The sequence below is a fragment of the Phyllobates terribilis genome, unplaced genomic scaffold (assembly GCF_046119375.1).
Source record: "Phyllobates terribilis strain yellow unplaced genomic scaffold, ASM4611937v1 Scaffold_734__1_contigs__length_741531, whole genome shotgun sequence".
Taxonomy (NCBI): Eukaryota; Metazoa; Chordata; class Amphibia; order Anura; family Dendrobatidae; genus Phyllobates; species Phyllobates terribilis.
Genome location: NW_027363494.1, coordinates 631,337 through 644,750, shown reverse-complemented (window position 1 = coordinate 644,750; position 13,414 = coordinate 631,337). Strand labels below are relative to the sequence as shown.

At 45.2% G+C, this 13,414-nt stretch overlaps 10 non-coding genes across 10 annotated transcripts; all 10 read right to left on the bottom strand.

Annotated features, from left to right (window-relative positions):
* Positions 1-701: 701 nt before the first annotated feature.
* LOC141237759 (U2 spliceosomal RNA) lies at positions 702-892 on the bottom strand. Its single transcript, XR_012303286.1, has one exon. It is a non-coding gene; the product is annotated as a U2 spliceosomal RNA (small nuclear RNA).
* A 1,121-nt stretch (positions 893-2,013) lies between these two features.
* Positions 2,014-2,204, bottom strand: LOC141237903 (U2 spliceosomal RNA). The gene has a single exon (XR_012303424.1). It is a non-coding gene; the product is annotated as a U2 spliceosomal RNA (small nuclear RNA).
* Positions 2,205-3,327: 1,123 nt separating this feature from the next.
* On the bottom strand, positions 3,328-3,518 carry LOC141237902 (U2 spliceosomal RNA). The gene has a single exon (XR_012303423.1). It is a non-coding gene; the product is annotated as a U2 spliceosomal RNA (small nuclear RNA).
* A 1,124-nt stretch (positions 3,519-4,642) lies between these two features.
* On the bottom strand, positions 4,643-4,833 carry LOC141237901 (U2 spliceosomal RNA). Its single transcript, XR_012303422.1, has one exon. It is a non-coding gene; the product is annotated as a U2 spliceosomal RNA (small nuclear RNA).
* A 1,119-nt stretch (positions 4,834-5,952) lies between these two features.
* LOC141237757 (U2 spliceosomal RNA) lies at positions 5,953-6,143 on the bottom strand. The gene has a single exon (XR_012303284.1). It is a non-coding gene; the product is annotated as a U2 spliceosomal RNA (small nuclear RNA).
* Positions 6,144-7,264: 1,121 nt separating this feature from the next.
* Positions 7,265-7,455, bottom strand: LOC141237393 (U2 spliceosomal RNA). The gene has a single exon (XR_012302943.1). It is a non-coding gene; the product is annotated as a U2 spliceosomal RNA (small nuclear RNA).
* Positions 7,456-8,577: 1,122 nt separating this feature from the next.
* On the bottom strand, positions 8,578-8,768 carry LOC141237756 (U2 spliceosomal RNA). Its single transcript, XR_012303283.1, has one exon. It is a non-coding gene; the product is annotated as a U2 spliceosomal RNA (small nuclear RNA).
* Positions 8,769-9,885: 1,117 nt separating this feature from the next.
* LOC141237755 (U2 spliceosomal RNA) lies at positions 9,886-10,076 on the bottom strand. Its single transcript, XR_012303282.1, has one exon. It is a non-coding gene; the product is annotated as a U2 spliceosomal RNA (small nuclear RNA).
* Positions 10,077-11,200: 1,124 nt separating this feature from the next.
* On the bottom strand, positions 11,201-11,391 carry LOC141237754 (U2 spliceosomal RNA). Its single transcript, XR_012303281.1, has one exon. It is a non-coding gene; the product is annotated as a U2 spliceosomal RNA (small nuclear RNA).
* Positions 11,392-12,512: 1,121 nt separating this feature from the next.
* On the bottom strand, positions 12,513-12,703 carry LOC141237403 (U2 spliceosomal RNA). Its single transcript, XR_012302952.1, has one exon. It is a non-coding gene; the product is annotated as a U2 spliceosomal RNA (small nuclear RNA).
* Positions 12,704-13,414: the final 711 nt, after the last annotated feature.

The following is a 13,414-nucleotide window of genomic DNA, read 5'->3' as shown; positions in this document are numbered from 1 at the left end:
AGCCAGCGTTCCATTGCCACATTCCGTCTACTGCAGGCGGGATACCTGGATGGCTGAATGTCACTGAGAAGCTCACAGAGACCGCCATAAGCAACAGTTTAAAAGAATGCCACAGACTAATCAACCAAACTTTTTGGGTTGGTTTCTCTTTTATAGTCTGCAGGCATTAAATGAAAGAAGTCAGTGTTCCAGCAGAGGGAGACAACGTTTCAGAAAAGGCATTGTAGCAAACCAAAAAAGAAATTTTAAGCGCAGCAGAGTAACCAGCTCACATACCTGTTAGCTCAGGTGAGTTTAAAAGGCTGCTGTTGATAACAAGGGCATTTGCTAAATAGATGGTGTGTGTGCAACAATATACTGAAAGGTCAATTATATTGTGCAGCTTATCTCACCACCTGTAGTTATTTAGGTGAAAGCTCCAAAATGCTTGCCTAATATGTCTGTTTATCCAAAAGGAAGTATAGAGGGAGAGCTAGATAGATAGCATTGCATTACATTACATTACATGGCAATGCAATGCACAGTTGCTGAAGTTGAACCAAAATGAGCTTGTCATCTGGCTTCTGCAACTTTTAACATGAAAAATCCAATGAGGAGAAGAAAAGCAAAGCCAAAGAGTCCATCCCAAAATCCGACAAACAAGCAAAATGAACAAAAAGCATTGAATTCAATTCTTTCTGATTTTAGAAACTGCATTAAAGAAGGGGTGCACCGGTCCTGGAGATACTGCAATACCAGGTCAATGCGTGGAGTGGACAGAGCAAGCTCTTTTTCCATCTCCCTGTTCTAAAAATCCATTTAATATATGGTCCCCAGATAGGGGACGTATCAGATATTAAACTGATAAGAACAGATACTACACTTGATCTTAGCCAAAAGGCCGAGAAGCGATAACCAGAATTGGTTTCCGACTACGGTGCCACCCAAGGATTCTGAAAAGTCCATTTGTGGAGATGGCCACCTGGACTCCCGTTAAGAAGACATGCTGTCAACCTCTAGATCCCTCACATGCCTGCACTTTTCGGCTTGCTGCTGCTGCAATCCACGCGTTTTAGATCTGCATAACTCCACCTCTTTTAGCACAGTACCCTCAACCCCCGGCTGTTCCCACCCGCCTCAACACCGTTGGAAGGGAGGAGAACCAATTAAGGCGGGGGGGGGGGTGGAACGAGCAGCTGTCTACCCTTAGCAGGAGGGTTGCTGATTAATTACCTCTCCTGCTGCTGCTGCTGCTGGCTGTCCAGCAGCAGACTGAAGGTGGCTGCTGCTGTGCGCAGGTATATAAAGGCTCAGAGCCTATTATGACACGCGCAGCCAGCGTTCCATTGCCACATTCCGTCTACTGCAGGCGGGATACCTGGATGGCTGAATGTCACTGAGAAGCTCACAGAGACCGCCATAAGCAACAGTTTAAAAGAATGCCACAGACTAATCAACCAAACTTTTTGGGTTGGTTTCTCTTTTATAGTCTGCAGGCATTAAATGAAAGAAGTCAGTGTTCCAGCAGAGGGAGACAACGTTTCAGAAAAGGCATTGTAGCAAACCAAAAAAGAAATTTTAAGCGCAGCAGAGTAACCAGCTCACATACCTGTTAGCTCAGGTGAGTTTAAAAGGCTGCTGTTGATAACAAGGGCATTTGCTAAATAGATGGTGTGTGTGCAACAATATACTGAAAGGTCAATTATATTGTGCAGCTTATCTCACCACCTGTAGTTATTTAGGTGAAAGCTCCAAAATGCTTGCCTAATATGTCTGTTTATCCAAAAGGAAGTATAGAGGGAGAGCTAGATAGATAGCATTGCATTACATTACATTACATGGCAATGCAATGCACAGTTGCTGAAGTTGAACCAAAATGAGCTTGTCATCTGGATTCTGCAACTTTTAACATGAAAAATCCAATGAGGAGAAGAAAAGCAAAGCCAAAGAGTCCATCCCAAAATCCGACAAACAAGCAAAATGAACAAAAAGCATTGAATTCAATTCTTTCTGATTTTAGAAACTGCATTAAAGAAGGGGTGCACCGGTCCTGGAGATACTGCAATACCAGGTCAATGCGTGGAGTGGACAGAGCAAGCACTTTTTCCATCTCCCTGTTCTAAAAATCCATTTAATATATGGTCCCCAGATAGGGGACGTATCAGATATTAAACTGATAAGAACAGATACTACACTTGATCTTAGCCAAAAGGCCGAGAAGCGATAACCAGAATTGGTTTCCGACTACGGTGCCACCCAAGGATTCTGAAAAGTCCATTTGTGGAGATGGCCACCTGGACTCCCGTTAAGAAGACATGCTGTCAACCTCTAGATCCCTCACATGCCTGCACTTTTCGGCTTGCTGCTGCTGCAATCCACGCGTTTTAGATCTGCATAACTCCACCTCTTTTAGCACAGTACCCTCAACCCCCGGCTGTTCCCACCCGCCTCAACACCGTTGGAAGGGAGGAGAACCAATTAAGGCGGGGGGGGGGGGGTGGAACGAGCAGCTGTCTACCCTTAGCAGGAGGGTTGCTGATTAATTACCTCTCCTGCTGCTGCTTCTGCTGGCTGTCCAGCAGCAGACTGAAGGTGGCTGCTGCTGTGCGCAGGTATATAAAGGCTCAGAGCCTATTATGACACGCGCAGCCAGCGTTCCATTGCCACATTCCGTCTACTGCAGGCGGGATACCTGGATGGCTGAATGTCACTGAGAAGCTCACAGAGACCGCCATAAGCAACAGTTTAAAAGAATGCCACAGACTAATCAACCAAACTTTTTGGGTTGGTTTCTCTTTTATAGTCTGCAGGCATTAAATGAAAGAAGTCAGTGTTCCAGCAGAGGGAGACAACGATTCAGAAAAGGCATTGTAGCAAACCAAAAAAGAAATTTTAAGCGCAGCAGAGTAACCAGCTCACATACCTGTTAGCTCAGGTGAGTTTAAAAGGCTGCTGTTGATAACAAGGGCATTTGCTAAATAGATGGTGTGTGTGCAACAATATACTGAAAGGTCAATTATATTGTGCAGCTTATCTCACCACCTGTAGTTATTTAGGTGAAAGCTCCAAAATGCTTGCCTAATATGTCTGTTTATCCAAAAGGAAGTATAGAGGGAGAGCTAGATAGATAGCATTGCATTACATTACATTACATGGCAATGCAATGCACAGTTGCTGAAGTTGAACCAAAATGAGCTTGTCATCTGGCTTCTGCAACTTTTAACATGAAAAATCCAATGAGGAGAAGAAAAGCAAAGCCAAAGAGTCCATCCCAAAATCCGACAAACAAGCAAAATGAACAAAAAGCATTGAATTCAATTCTTTCTGATTTTAGAAACTGCATTAAAGAAGGGGTGCACCGGTCCTGGAGATACTGCAATACCAGGTCAATGCGTGGAGTGGACAGAGCAAGCACTTTTTCCATCTCCCTGTTCTAAAAATCCATTTAATATATGGTCCCCAGATAGGGGACGTATCAGATATTAAACTGATAAGAACAGATACTACACTTGATCTTAGCCAAAAGGCCGAGAAGCGATAACCAGAATTGGTTTCCGACTACGGTGCCACCCAAGGATTCTGAAAAGTCCATTTGTGGAGATGGCCACCTGGACTCCCGTTAAGAAAACATGCTGTCAACCTCTAGATCCCTCACATGCCTGCACTTTTCCGCTTGCTGCTGCTGCAATCCACGCGTTTTAGATCTGCATAACTCCACCTCTTTTAGCACAGTACCCTCAACCCCCGGCTGTTCCCACCCGCCTCAACACCGTTGGAAGGGAGGAGAACCAATTAAGGCGGGGGGGGGGGGGGTGGAACGAGCAGCTATCTACCCTTAGCAGGAGGGTTGCTGATTAATTACCTCTCCTGCTGCTGCTGCTGCTGGCTGTCCAGCAGCAGACTGAAGGTGGCTGCTGCTGTGCGCAGGTATATAAAGGCTCAGAGCCTATTATGACACGCGCAGCCAGCGTTCCATTGCCACATTCCGTCTACTGCAGGCGGGATACCTGGATGGCTGAATGTCACTGAGAAGCTCACAGAGACCGCCATAAGCAACAGTTTAAAAGAATGCCACAGACTAATCAACCAAACTTTTTGGGTTGGTTTCTCTTTTATAGTCTGCAGGCATTAAATGAAAGAAGTCAGTGTTCCAGCAGAGGGAGACAACGTTTCAGAAAAGGCATTGTAGCAAACCAAAAAAGAAATTTTAAGCGCAGCAGAGTAACCAGCTCACATACCTGTTAGCTCAGGTGAGTTTAAAAGGCTGCTGTTGATAACAAGGGCATTTGCTAAATAGATGGTGTGTGTGCAACAATATACTGAAAGGTCAATTATATTGTGCAGCTTATCTCACCACCTGTAGTTATTTAGGTGAAAGCTCCAAAATGCTTTCCTAATATGTCTGTTTATCCAAAAGGAAGTATAGAGGGAGAGCTAGATAGATAGCATTGCATTACATTACATTACATGGCAATGCAATGCACAGTTGCTGAAGTTGAACCAAAATGAGCTTGTCATCTGGATTCTGCAACTTTTAACATGAAAAATCCAATGAGGAGAAGAAAAGCAAAGCCAAAGAGTCCATCCCAAAATCCGACAAACAAGCAAAATGAACAAAAAGCATTGAATTCAATTCTTTCTGATTTTAGAAACTGCATTAAAGAAGGGGTGCACCGGTCCTGGAGATACTGCAATACCAGGTCAATGCGTGGAGTGGACAGAGCAAGCACTTTTTCCATCTCCCTGTTCTAAAAATCCATTTAATATATGGTCCCCAGATAGGGGACGTATCAGATATTAAACTGATAAGAACAGATACTACACTTGATCTTAGCCAAAAGGCCGAGAAGCGATAACCAGAATTGGTTTCCGACTACGGTGCCACCCAAGGATTCTGAAAAGTCCATTTGTGGAGATGGCCACCTGGACTCCCGTTAAGAAGACATGCTGTCAACCTCTAGATCCCTCACATGCCTGCACTTTTCGGCTTGCTGCTGCTGCAATCCACGCGTTTTAGATCTGCATAACTCCACCTCTTTTAGCACAGTACCCTCAACCCCCGGCTGTTCCCACCCGCCTCAACACCGTTGGAAGGGAGGAGAACCAATTAAGGCGGGGGGGGGTGGAACGAGCAGCTGTCTACCCTTAGCAGGAGGGTTGCTGATTAATTACCTCTCCTGCTGCTGCTGCTGCTGGCTGACCAGCAGCAGACTGAAGGTGGCTGCTGCTGTGCGCAGGTATATAAAGGCTCAGAGCCTATTATGACACGCGCAGCCAGCGTTCCATTGCCACATTCCGTCTACTGCAGGCGGGATACCTGGATGGCTGAATGTCACTGAGAAGCTCACAGAGACCGCCATAAGCAACAGTTTAAAAGAATGCCACAGACTAATCAACCAAACTTTTTGGGTTGGTTTCTCTTTTATAGTCTGCAGGCATTAAATGAAAGAAGTCAGTGTTCCAGCAGAGGGAGACAACGTTTCAGAAAAGGCATTGTAGCAAACCAAAAAAGAAATTTTAAGCGCAGCAGAGTAACCAGCTCACATACCTGTTAGCTCAGGTGAGTTTAAAAGGCTGCTGTTGATAACAAGGGCATTTGCTAAATAGATGGTGTGTGTGCAACAATATACTGAAAGGTCAATTATATTGTGCAGCTTATCTCACCACCTGTAGTTATTTAGGTGAAAGCTCCAAAATGCTTGCCTAATATGTCTGTTTATCCAAAAGGAAGTATAGAGGGAGAGCTAGATAGATAGCATTGCATTACATTACATTACATGGCAATGCAATGCACAGTTGCTGAAGTTGAACCAAAATGAGCTTGTCATCTGGCTTCTGCAACTTTTAACATGAAAAATCCAATGAGGAGAAGAAAAGCAAAGCCAAAGAGTCCATCCCAAAATCCGACAAACAAGCAAAATGAACAAAAAGCATTGAATTCAATTCTTTCTGATTTTAGAAACTGCATTAAAGAAGGGGTGCACCGGTCCTGGAGATACTGCAATACCAGGTCAATGCGTGGAGTGGACAGAGCAAGCTCTTTTTCCATCTCCCTGTTCTAAAAATCCATTTAATATATGGTCCCCAGATAGGGGACGTATCAGATATTAAACTGATAAGAACAGATACTACACTTGATCTTAGCCAAAAGGCCGAGAAGCGATAACCAGAATTGGTTTCCGACTACGGTGCCACCCAAGGATTCTGAAAAGTCCATTTGTGGAGATGGCCACCTGGACTCCCGTTAAGAAGACATGCTGTCAACCTCTAGATCCCTCACATGCCTGCACTTTTCGGCTTGCTGCTGCTGCAATCCACGCGTTTTAGATCTGCATAACTCCACCTCTTTTAGCACAGTACCCTCAACCCCCGGCTGTTCCCACCCGCCTCAACACCGTTGGAAGGGAGGAGAACCAATTAAGGCGGGGGGGGGGGTGGAACGAGCAGCTGTCTACCCTTAGCAGGAGGGTTGCTGATTAATTACCTCTCCTGCTGCTGCTGCTGCTGGCTGTCCAGCAGCAGACTGAAGGTGGCTGCTGCTGTGCGCAGGTATATAAAGGCTCAGAGCCTATTATGACACGCGCAGCCAGCGTTCCATTGCCACATTCCGTCTACTGCAGGCGGGATACCTGGATGGCTGAATGTCACTGAGAAGCTCACAGAGACCGCCATAAGCAACAGTTTAAAAGAATGCCACAGACTAATCAACCAAACTTTTTGGGTTGGTTTCTCTTTTATAGTCTGCAGGCATTAAATGAAAGAAGTCAGTGTTCCAGCAGAGGGAGACAACGTTTCAGAAAAGGCATTGTAGCAAACCAAAAAAGAAATTTTAAGCGCAGCAGAGTAACCAGCTCACATACCTGTTAGCTCAGGTGAGTTTAAAAGGCTGCTGTTGATAACAAGGGCATTTGCTAAATAGATGGTGTGTGTGCAACAATATACTGAAAGGTCAATTATATTGTGCAGCTTATCTCACCACCTGTAGTTATTTAGGTGAAAGCTCCAAAATGCTTGCCTAATATGTCTGTTTATCCAAAAGGAAGTATAGAGGGAGAGCTAGATAGATAGCATTGCATTACATTACATTACATGGCAATGCAATGCACAGTTGCTGAAGTTGAACCAAAATGAGCTTGTCATCTGGCTTCTGCAACTTTTAACATGAAAAATCCAATGAGGAGAAGAAAAGCAAAGCCAAAGAGTCCATCCCAAAATCCGACAAACAAGCAAAATGAACAAAAAGCATTGAATTCAATTCTTTCTGATTTTAGAAACTGCATTAAAGAAGGGGTGCACCGGTCCTGGAGATACTGCAATACCAGGTCAATGCGTGGAGTGGACAGAGCAAGCTCTTTTTCCATCTCCCTGTTCTAAAAATCCATTTAATATATGGTCCCCAGATAGGGGACGTATCACATATTAAACTGATAAGAACAGATACTACACTTGATCTTAGCCAAAAGGCCGAGAAGCGATAACCAGAATTGGTTTCCGACTACGGTGCCACCCAAGGATTCTGAAAAGTCCATTTGTGGAGATGGCCACCTGAACTCCCGTTAAGAAGACATGCTGTCAACCTCTAGATCCCTCACATGCCTGCACTTTTCGGCTTGCTGCTGCTGCAATCCACGCGTTTTAGATCTGCATAACTCCACCTTTTTTAGCACAGTACCCTCAACCCCCGGCTGTTCCCACCCGCCTCAACACCGTTGGAAGGGAGGAGAACCAATTAAGGCGGGGGGGGGGGGTGGAACGAGCAGCTGTCTACCCTTAGCAGGAGGGTTGCTGATTAATTACCTCTCCTGCTGCTGCTGCTGCTGGCTGTCCAGCAGCAGACTGAAGGTGGCTGCTGCTGTGCGCAGGTATATAAAGGCTCAGAGCCTATTATGACACGCGCAGCCAGCGTTCCATTGCCACATTCCGTCTACTGCAGGCGGGATACCTGGATGGCTGAATGTCACTGAGAAGCTCACAGAGACCGCCATAAGCAACAGTTTAAAAGAATGCCACAGACTAATCAACCAAACTTTTTGGGTTGGTTTCTCTTTTATAGTCTGCAGGCATTAAATGAAAGAAGTCAGTGTTCCAGCAGAGGGAGACAACGTTTCAGAAAAGGCATTGTAGCAAACCAAAAAAGAAATTTTAAGCGCAGCAGAGTAACCAGCTCACATACCTGTTAGCTCAGGTGAGTTTAAAAGGCTGCTGTTGATAACAAGGGCATTTGCTAAATAGATGGTGTGTGTGCAACAATATACTGAAAGGTCAATTATATTGTGCAGCTTATCTCACCACCTGTAGTTATTTAGGTGAAAGCTCCAAAATGCTTGCCTAATATGTCTGTTTATCCAAAAGGAAGTATAGAGGGAGAGCTAGATAGATAGCATTGCATTACATTACATTACATGGCAATGCAATGCACAGTTGCTGAAGTTGAACCAAAATGAGCTTGTCATCTGGCTTCTGCAACTTTTAACATGAAAAATCCAATGAGGAGAAGAAAAGCAAAGCCAAAGAGTCCATCCCAAAATCCGACAAACAAGCAAAATGAACAAAAAGCATTGAATTCAATTCTTTCTGATTTTAGAAACTGCATTAAAGAAGGGGTGCACCGGTCCTGGAGATACTGCAATACCAGGTCAATGCGTGGAGTGGACAGAGCAAGCTCTTTTTCCATCTCCCTGTTCTAAAAATCCATTTAATATATGGTCCCCAGATAGGGGACGTATCAGATATTAAACTGATAAGAACAGATACTACACTTGATCTTAGCCAAAAGGCCGAGAAGCGATAACCAGAATTGGTTTCCGACTACGGTGCCACCCAAGGATTCTGAAAAGTCCCTTTGTGGAGATGGCCACCTGGACTCCCGTTAAGAAGACATGCTGTCAACCTCTAGATCCCTCACATGCCTGCACTTTTCGGCTTGCTGCTGCTGCAATCCACGCGTTTTAGATCTGCATAACTCCACCTCTTTTAGCACAGTACCCTCAACCCCCGGCTGTTCCCACCCGCCTCAACACCGTTGGAAGGGAGGAGAACCAATTAAGGCGGGGGGGGGGGGGTGGAACGAGCAGCTGTCTACCCTTAGCAGGAGGGTTGCTGATTAATTACCTCTCCTGCTGCTGCTGGCTGTCCAGCAGCAGACTGAAGGTGGCTGCTGCTGTGCGCAGGTATATAAAGGCTCAGAGCCTATTATGACACGCGCAGCCAGCGTTCCATTGCCACATTCCGTCTACTGCAGGCGGGATACCTGGATGGCTGAATGTCACTGAGAAGCTCACAGAGACCGCCATAAGCAACAGTTTAAAAGAATGCCACAGACTAATCAACCAAACTTTTTGGGTTGGTTTCTCTTTTATAGTCTGCAGGCATTAAATGAAAGAAGTCAGTGTTCCAGCAGAGGGAGACAACGTTTCAGAAAAGGCATTGTAGCAAACCAAAAAAGAAATTTTAAGCGCAGCAGAGTAACCAGCTCACATACCTGTTAGCTCAGGTGAGTTTAAAAGGCTGCTGTTGATAACAAGGGCATTTGCTAAATAGATGGTGTGTGTGCAACAATATACTGAAAGGTCAATTATATTGTGCAGCTTATCTCACCACCTGTAGTTATTTAGGTGAAAGCTCCAAAATGCTTGCCTAATATGTCTGTTTATCCAAAAGGAAGTATAGAGGGAGAGCTAGATAGATAGCATTGCATTACATTACATTACATGGCAATGCAATGCACAGTTGCTGAAGTTGAACCAAAATGAGCTTGTCATCTGGCTTCTGCAACTTTTAACATGAAAAATCCAATGAGGAGAAGAAAAGCAAAGCCAAAGAGTCCATCCCAAAATCCGACAAACAAGCAAAATGAACAAAAAGCATTGAATTCAATTCTTTCTGATTTTAGAAACTGCATTAAAGAAGGGGTGCACCGGTCCTGGAGATACTGCAATACCAGGTCAATGCGTGGAGTGGACAGAGCAAGCTCTTTTTCCATCTCCCTGTTCTAAAAATCCATTTAATATATGGTCCCCAGATAGGGGACGTATCAGATATTAAACTGATAAGAACAGATACTACACTTGATCTTAGCCAAAAGGCCGAGAAGCGATAACCAGAATTGGTTTCCGACTACGGTGCCACCCAAGGATTCTGAAAAGTCCATTTGTGGAGATGGCCACCTGGACTCCCGTTAAGAAGACATGCTGTCAACCTCTAGATCCCTCACATGCCTGCACTTTTCGGCTTGCTGCTGCTGCAATCCACGCGTTTTAGATCTGCATAACTCCACCTCTTTTAGCACAGTACCCTCAACCCCCGGCTGTTCCCACCCGCCTCAACACCGTTGGAAGGGAGGAGAACCAATTAAGGCGGGGGGGGGGGGGGTGGAACGAGCAGCTGTCTACCCTTAGCAGGAGGGTTGCTGATTAATTACCTCTCCTGCTGCTGCTGCTGCTGGCTGTCCAGCAGCAGACTGAAGGTGGCTGCTGCTGTGCGCAGGTATATAAAGGCTCAGAGCCTATTATGACACGCGCAGCCAGCGTTCCATTGCCACATTCCGTCTACTGCAGGCGGGATACCTGGATGGCTGAATGTCACTGAGAAGCTCACAGAGACCGCCATAAGCAACAGTTTAAAAGAATGCCACAGACTAATCAACCAAACTTTTTGGGTTGGTTTCTCTTTTATAGTCTGCAGGCATTAAATGAAAGAAGTCAGTGTTCCAGCAGAGGGAGACAACGTTTCAGAAAAGGCATTGTAGCAAACCAAAAAAGAAATTTTAAGCGCAGCAGAGTAACCAGCTCACATACCTGTTAGCTCAGGTGAGTTTAAAAGGCTGCTGTTGATAACAAGGGCATTTGCTAAATAGATGGTGTGTGTGCAACAATATACTGAAAGGTCAATTATATTGTGCAGCTTATCTCACCACCTGTAGTTATTTAGGTGAAAGCTCCAAAATGCTTGCCTAATATGTCTGTTTATCCAAAAGGAAGTATAGAGGGAGAGCTAGATAGATAGCATTGCATTACATTACATTACATGGCAATGCAATGCACAGTTGCTGAAGTTGAACCAAAATGAGCTTGTCATCTGGCTTCTGCAACTTTTAACATGAAAAATCCAATGAGGAGAAGAAAAGCAAAGCCAAAGAGTCCATCCCAAAATCCGACAAACAAGCAAAATGAACAAAAAGCATTGAATTCAATTCTTTCTGATTTTAGAAACTGCATTAAAGAAGGGGTGCACCGGTCCTGGAGATACTGCAATACCAGGTCAATGCGTGGAGTGGACAGAGCAAGCTCTTTTTCCATCTCCCTGTTCTAAAAATCCATTTAATATATGGTCCCCAGATAGGGGACGTATCAGATATTAAACTGATAAGAACAGATACTACACTTGATCTTAGCCAAAAGGCCGAGAAGCGATAACCAGAATTGGTTTCCGACTACGGTGCCACCCAAGGATTCTGAAAAGTCCATTTGTGGAGATGGCCACCTGGACTCCCGTTAAGAAGACATGCTGTCAACCTCTAGATCCCTCACATGCCTGCACTTTTCGGCTTGCTGCTGCTGCAATCCACGCGTTTTAGATCTGCATAACTCCACCTCTTTTAGCACAGTACCCTCAACCCCCGGCTGTTCCCACCCGCCTCAACACCGTTGGAAGGGAGGAGAACCAATTAAGGCGGGGGGGGGGGTGGAACGAGCAGCTGTCTACCCTTAGCAGGAGGGTTGCTGATTAATTACCTCTCCTGCTGCTGCTGCTGCTGGCTGTCCAGCAGCAGACTGAAGGTGGCTGCTGCTGTGCGCAGGTATATAAAGGCTCAGAGCCTATTATGACACGCGCAGCCAGCGTTCCATTGCCACATTCCGTCTACTGCAGGCGGGATACCTGGATGGCTGAATGTCACTGAGAAGCTCACAGAGACCGCCATAAGCAACAGTTTAAAAGAATGCCACAGACTAATCAACCAAACTTTTTGGGTTGGTTTCTCTTTTATAGTCTGCAGGCATTAAATGAAAGAAGTCAGTGTTCCAGCAGAGGGAGACAACGTTTCAGAAAAGGCATTGTAGCAAACCAAAAAAGAAATTTTAAGCGCAGCAGAGTAACCAGCTCACATACCTGTTAGCTCAGGTGAGTTTAAAAGGCTGCTGTTGATAACAAGGGCATTTGCTAAATAGATGGTGTGTGTGCAACAATATACTGAAAGGTCAATTATATTGTGCAGCTTATCTCACCACCTGTAGTTATTTAGGTGAAAGCTCCAAAATGCTTGCCTAATATGTCTGTTTATCCAAAAGGAAGTATAGAGGGAGAGCTAGATAGATAGCATTGCATTACATTACATTACATGGCAATGCAATGCACAGTTGCTGAAGTTGAACCAAAATGAGCTTGTCATCTGGCTTCTGCAACTTTTAACATGAAAAATCCAATGAGGAGAAGAAAAGCAAAGCCAAAGAGTCCATCCCAAAATCCGACAAACAAGCAAAATGAACAAAAAGCATTGAATTCAATTCTTTCTGATTTTAGAAACTGCATTAAAGAAGGGGTGCACCGGTCCTGGAGATACTGCAATACCAGGTCAATGCGTGGAGTGGACAGAGCAAGCTCTTTTTCCATCTCCCTGTTCTAAAAATCCATTTAATATATGGTCCCCAGATAGGGGACGTATCAGATATTAAACTGATAAGAACAGATACTACACTTGAGCTTAGCCAAAAGGCCGAGAAGCGATAACCAGAATTGGTTTCCGACTACGGTGCCACCCAAGGATTCTGAAAAGTCCATTTGTGGAGATGGCCACCTGGACTCCCGTTAAGAAGACATGCTGTCAACCTCTAGATCCCTCACATGCCTGCACTTTTCGGCTTGCTGCTGCTGCAATCCACGCGTTTTAGATCTGCATAACTCCACCTCTTTTAGCACAGTACCCTCAACCCCCGGCTGTTCCCACCCGCCTCAACACCGTTGGAAGGGAGGAGAACCAATTAAGGCGGGGGGGGGGGTGGAACGAGCAGCTGTCTACCCTTAGCAGGAGGGTTGCTGATTAATTACCTCTCCTGCTGCTGCTGCTGCTGGCTGTCCAGCAGCAGACTGAAGGTGGCTGCTGCTGTGCGCAGGTATATAAAGGCTCAGAGCCTATTATGACACGCGCAGCCAGCGTTCCATTGCCACATTCCGTCTACTGCAGGCGGGATACCTGGATGGCTGAATGTCACTGAGAAGCTCACAGAGACCGCCATAAGCAACAGTTTAAAGGAATGCCACAGACTAATCAACCAAACTTTTTGGGTTGGTTTCTCTTTTATAGTCTGCAGGCATTAAATGAAAGAAGTCAGTGTTCCAGCAGAGGGAGACAACGTTTCAGAAAAGGCATTGTAGCAAACCAAAAAAGAAATTTTAAGCGCAGCAGAGTAACCAGCTCACATACCTGTTAGCTCAGGTG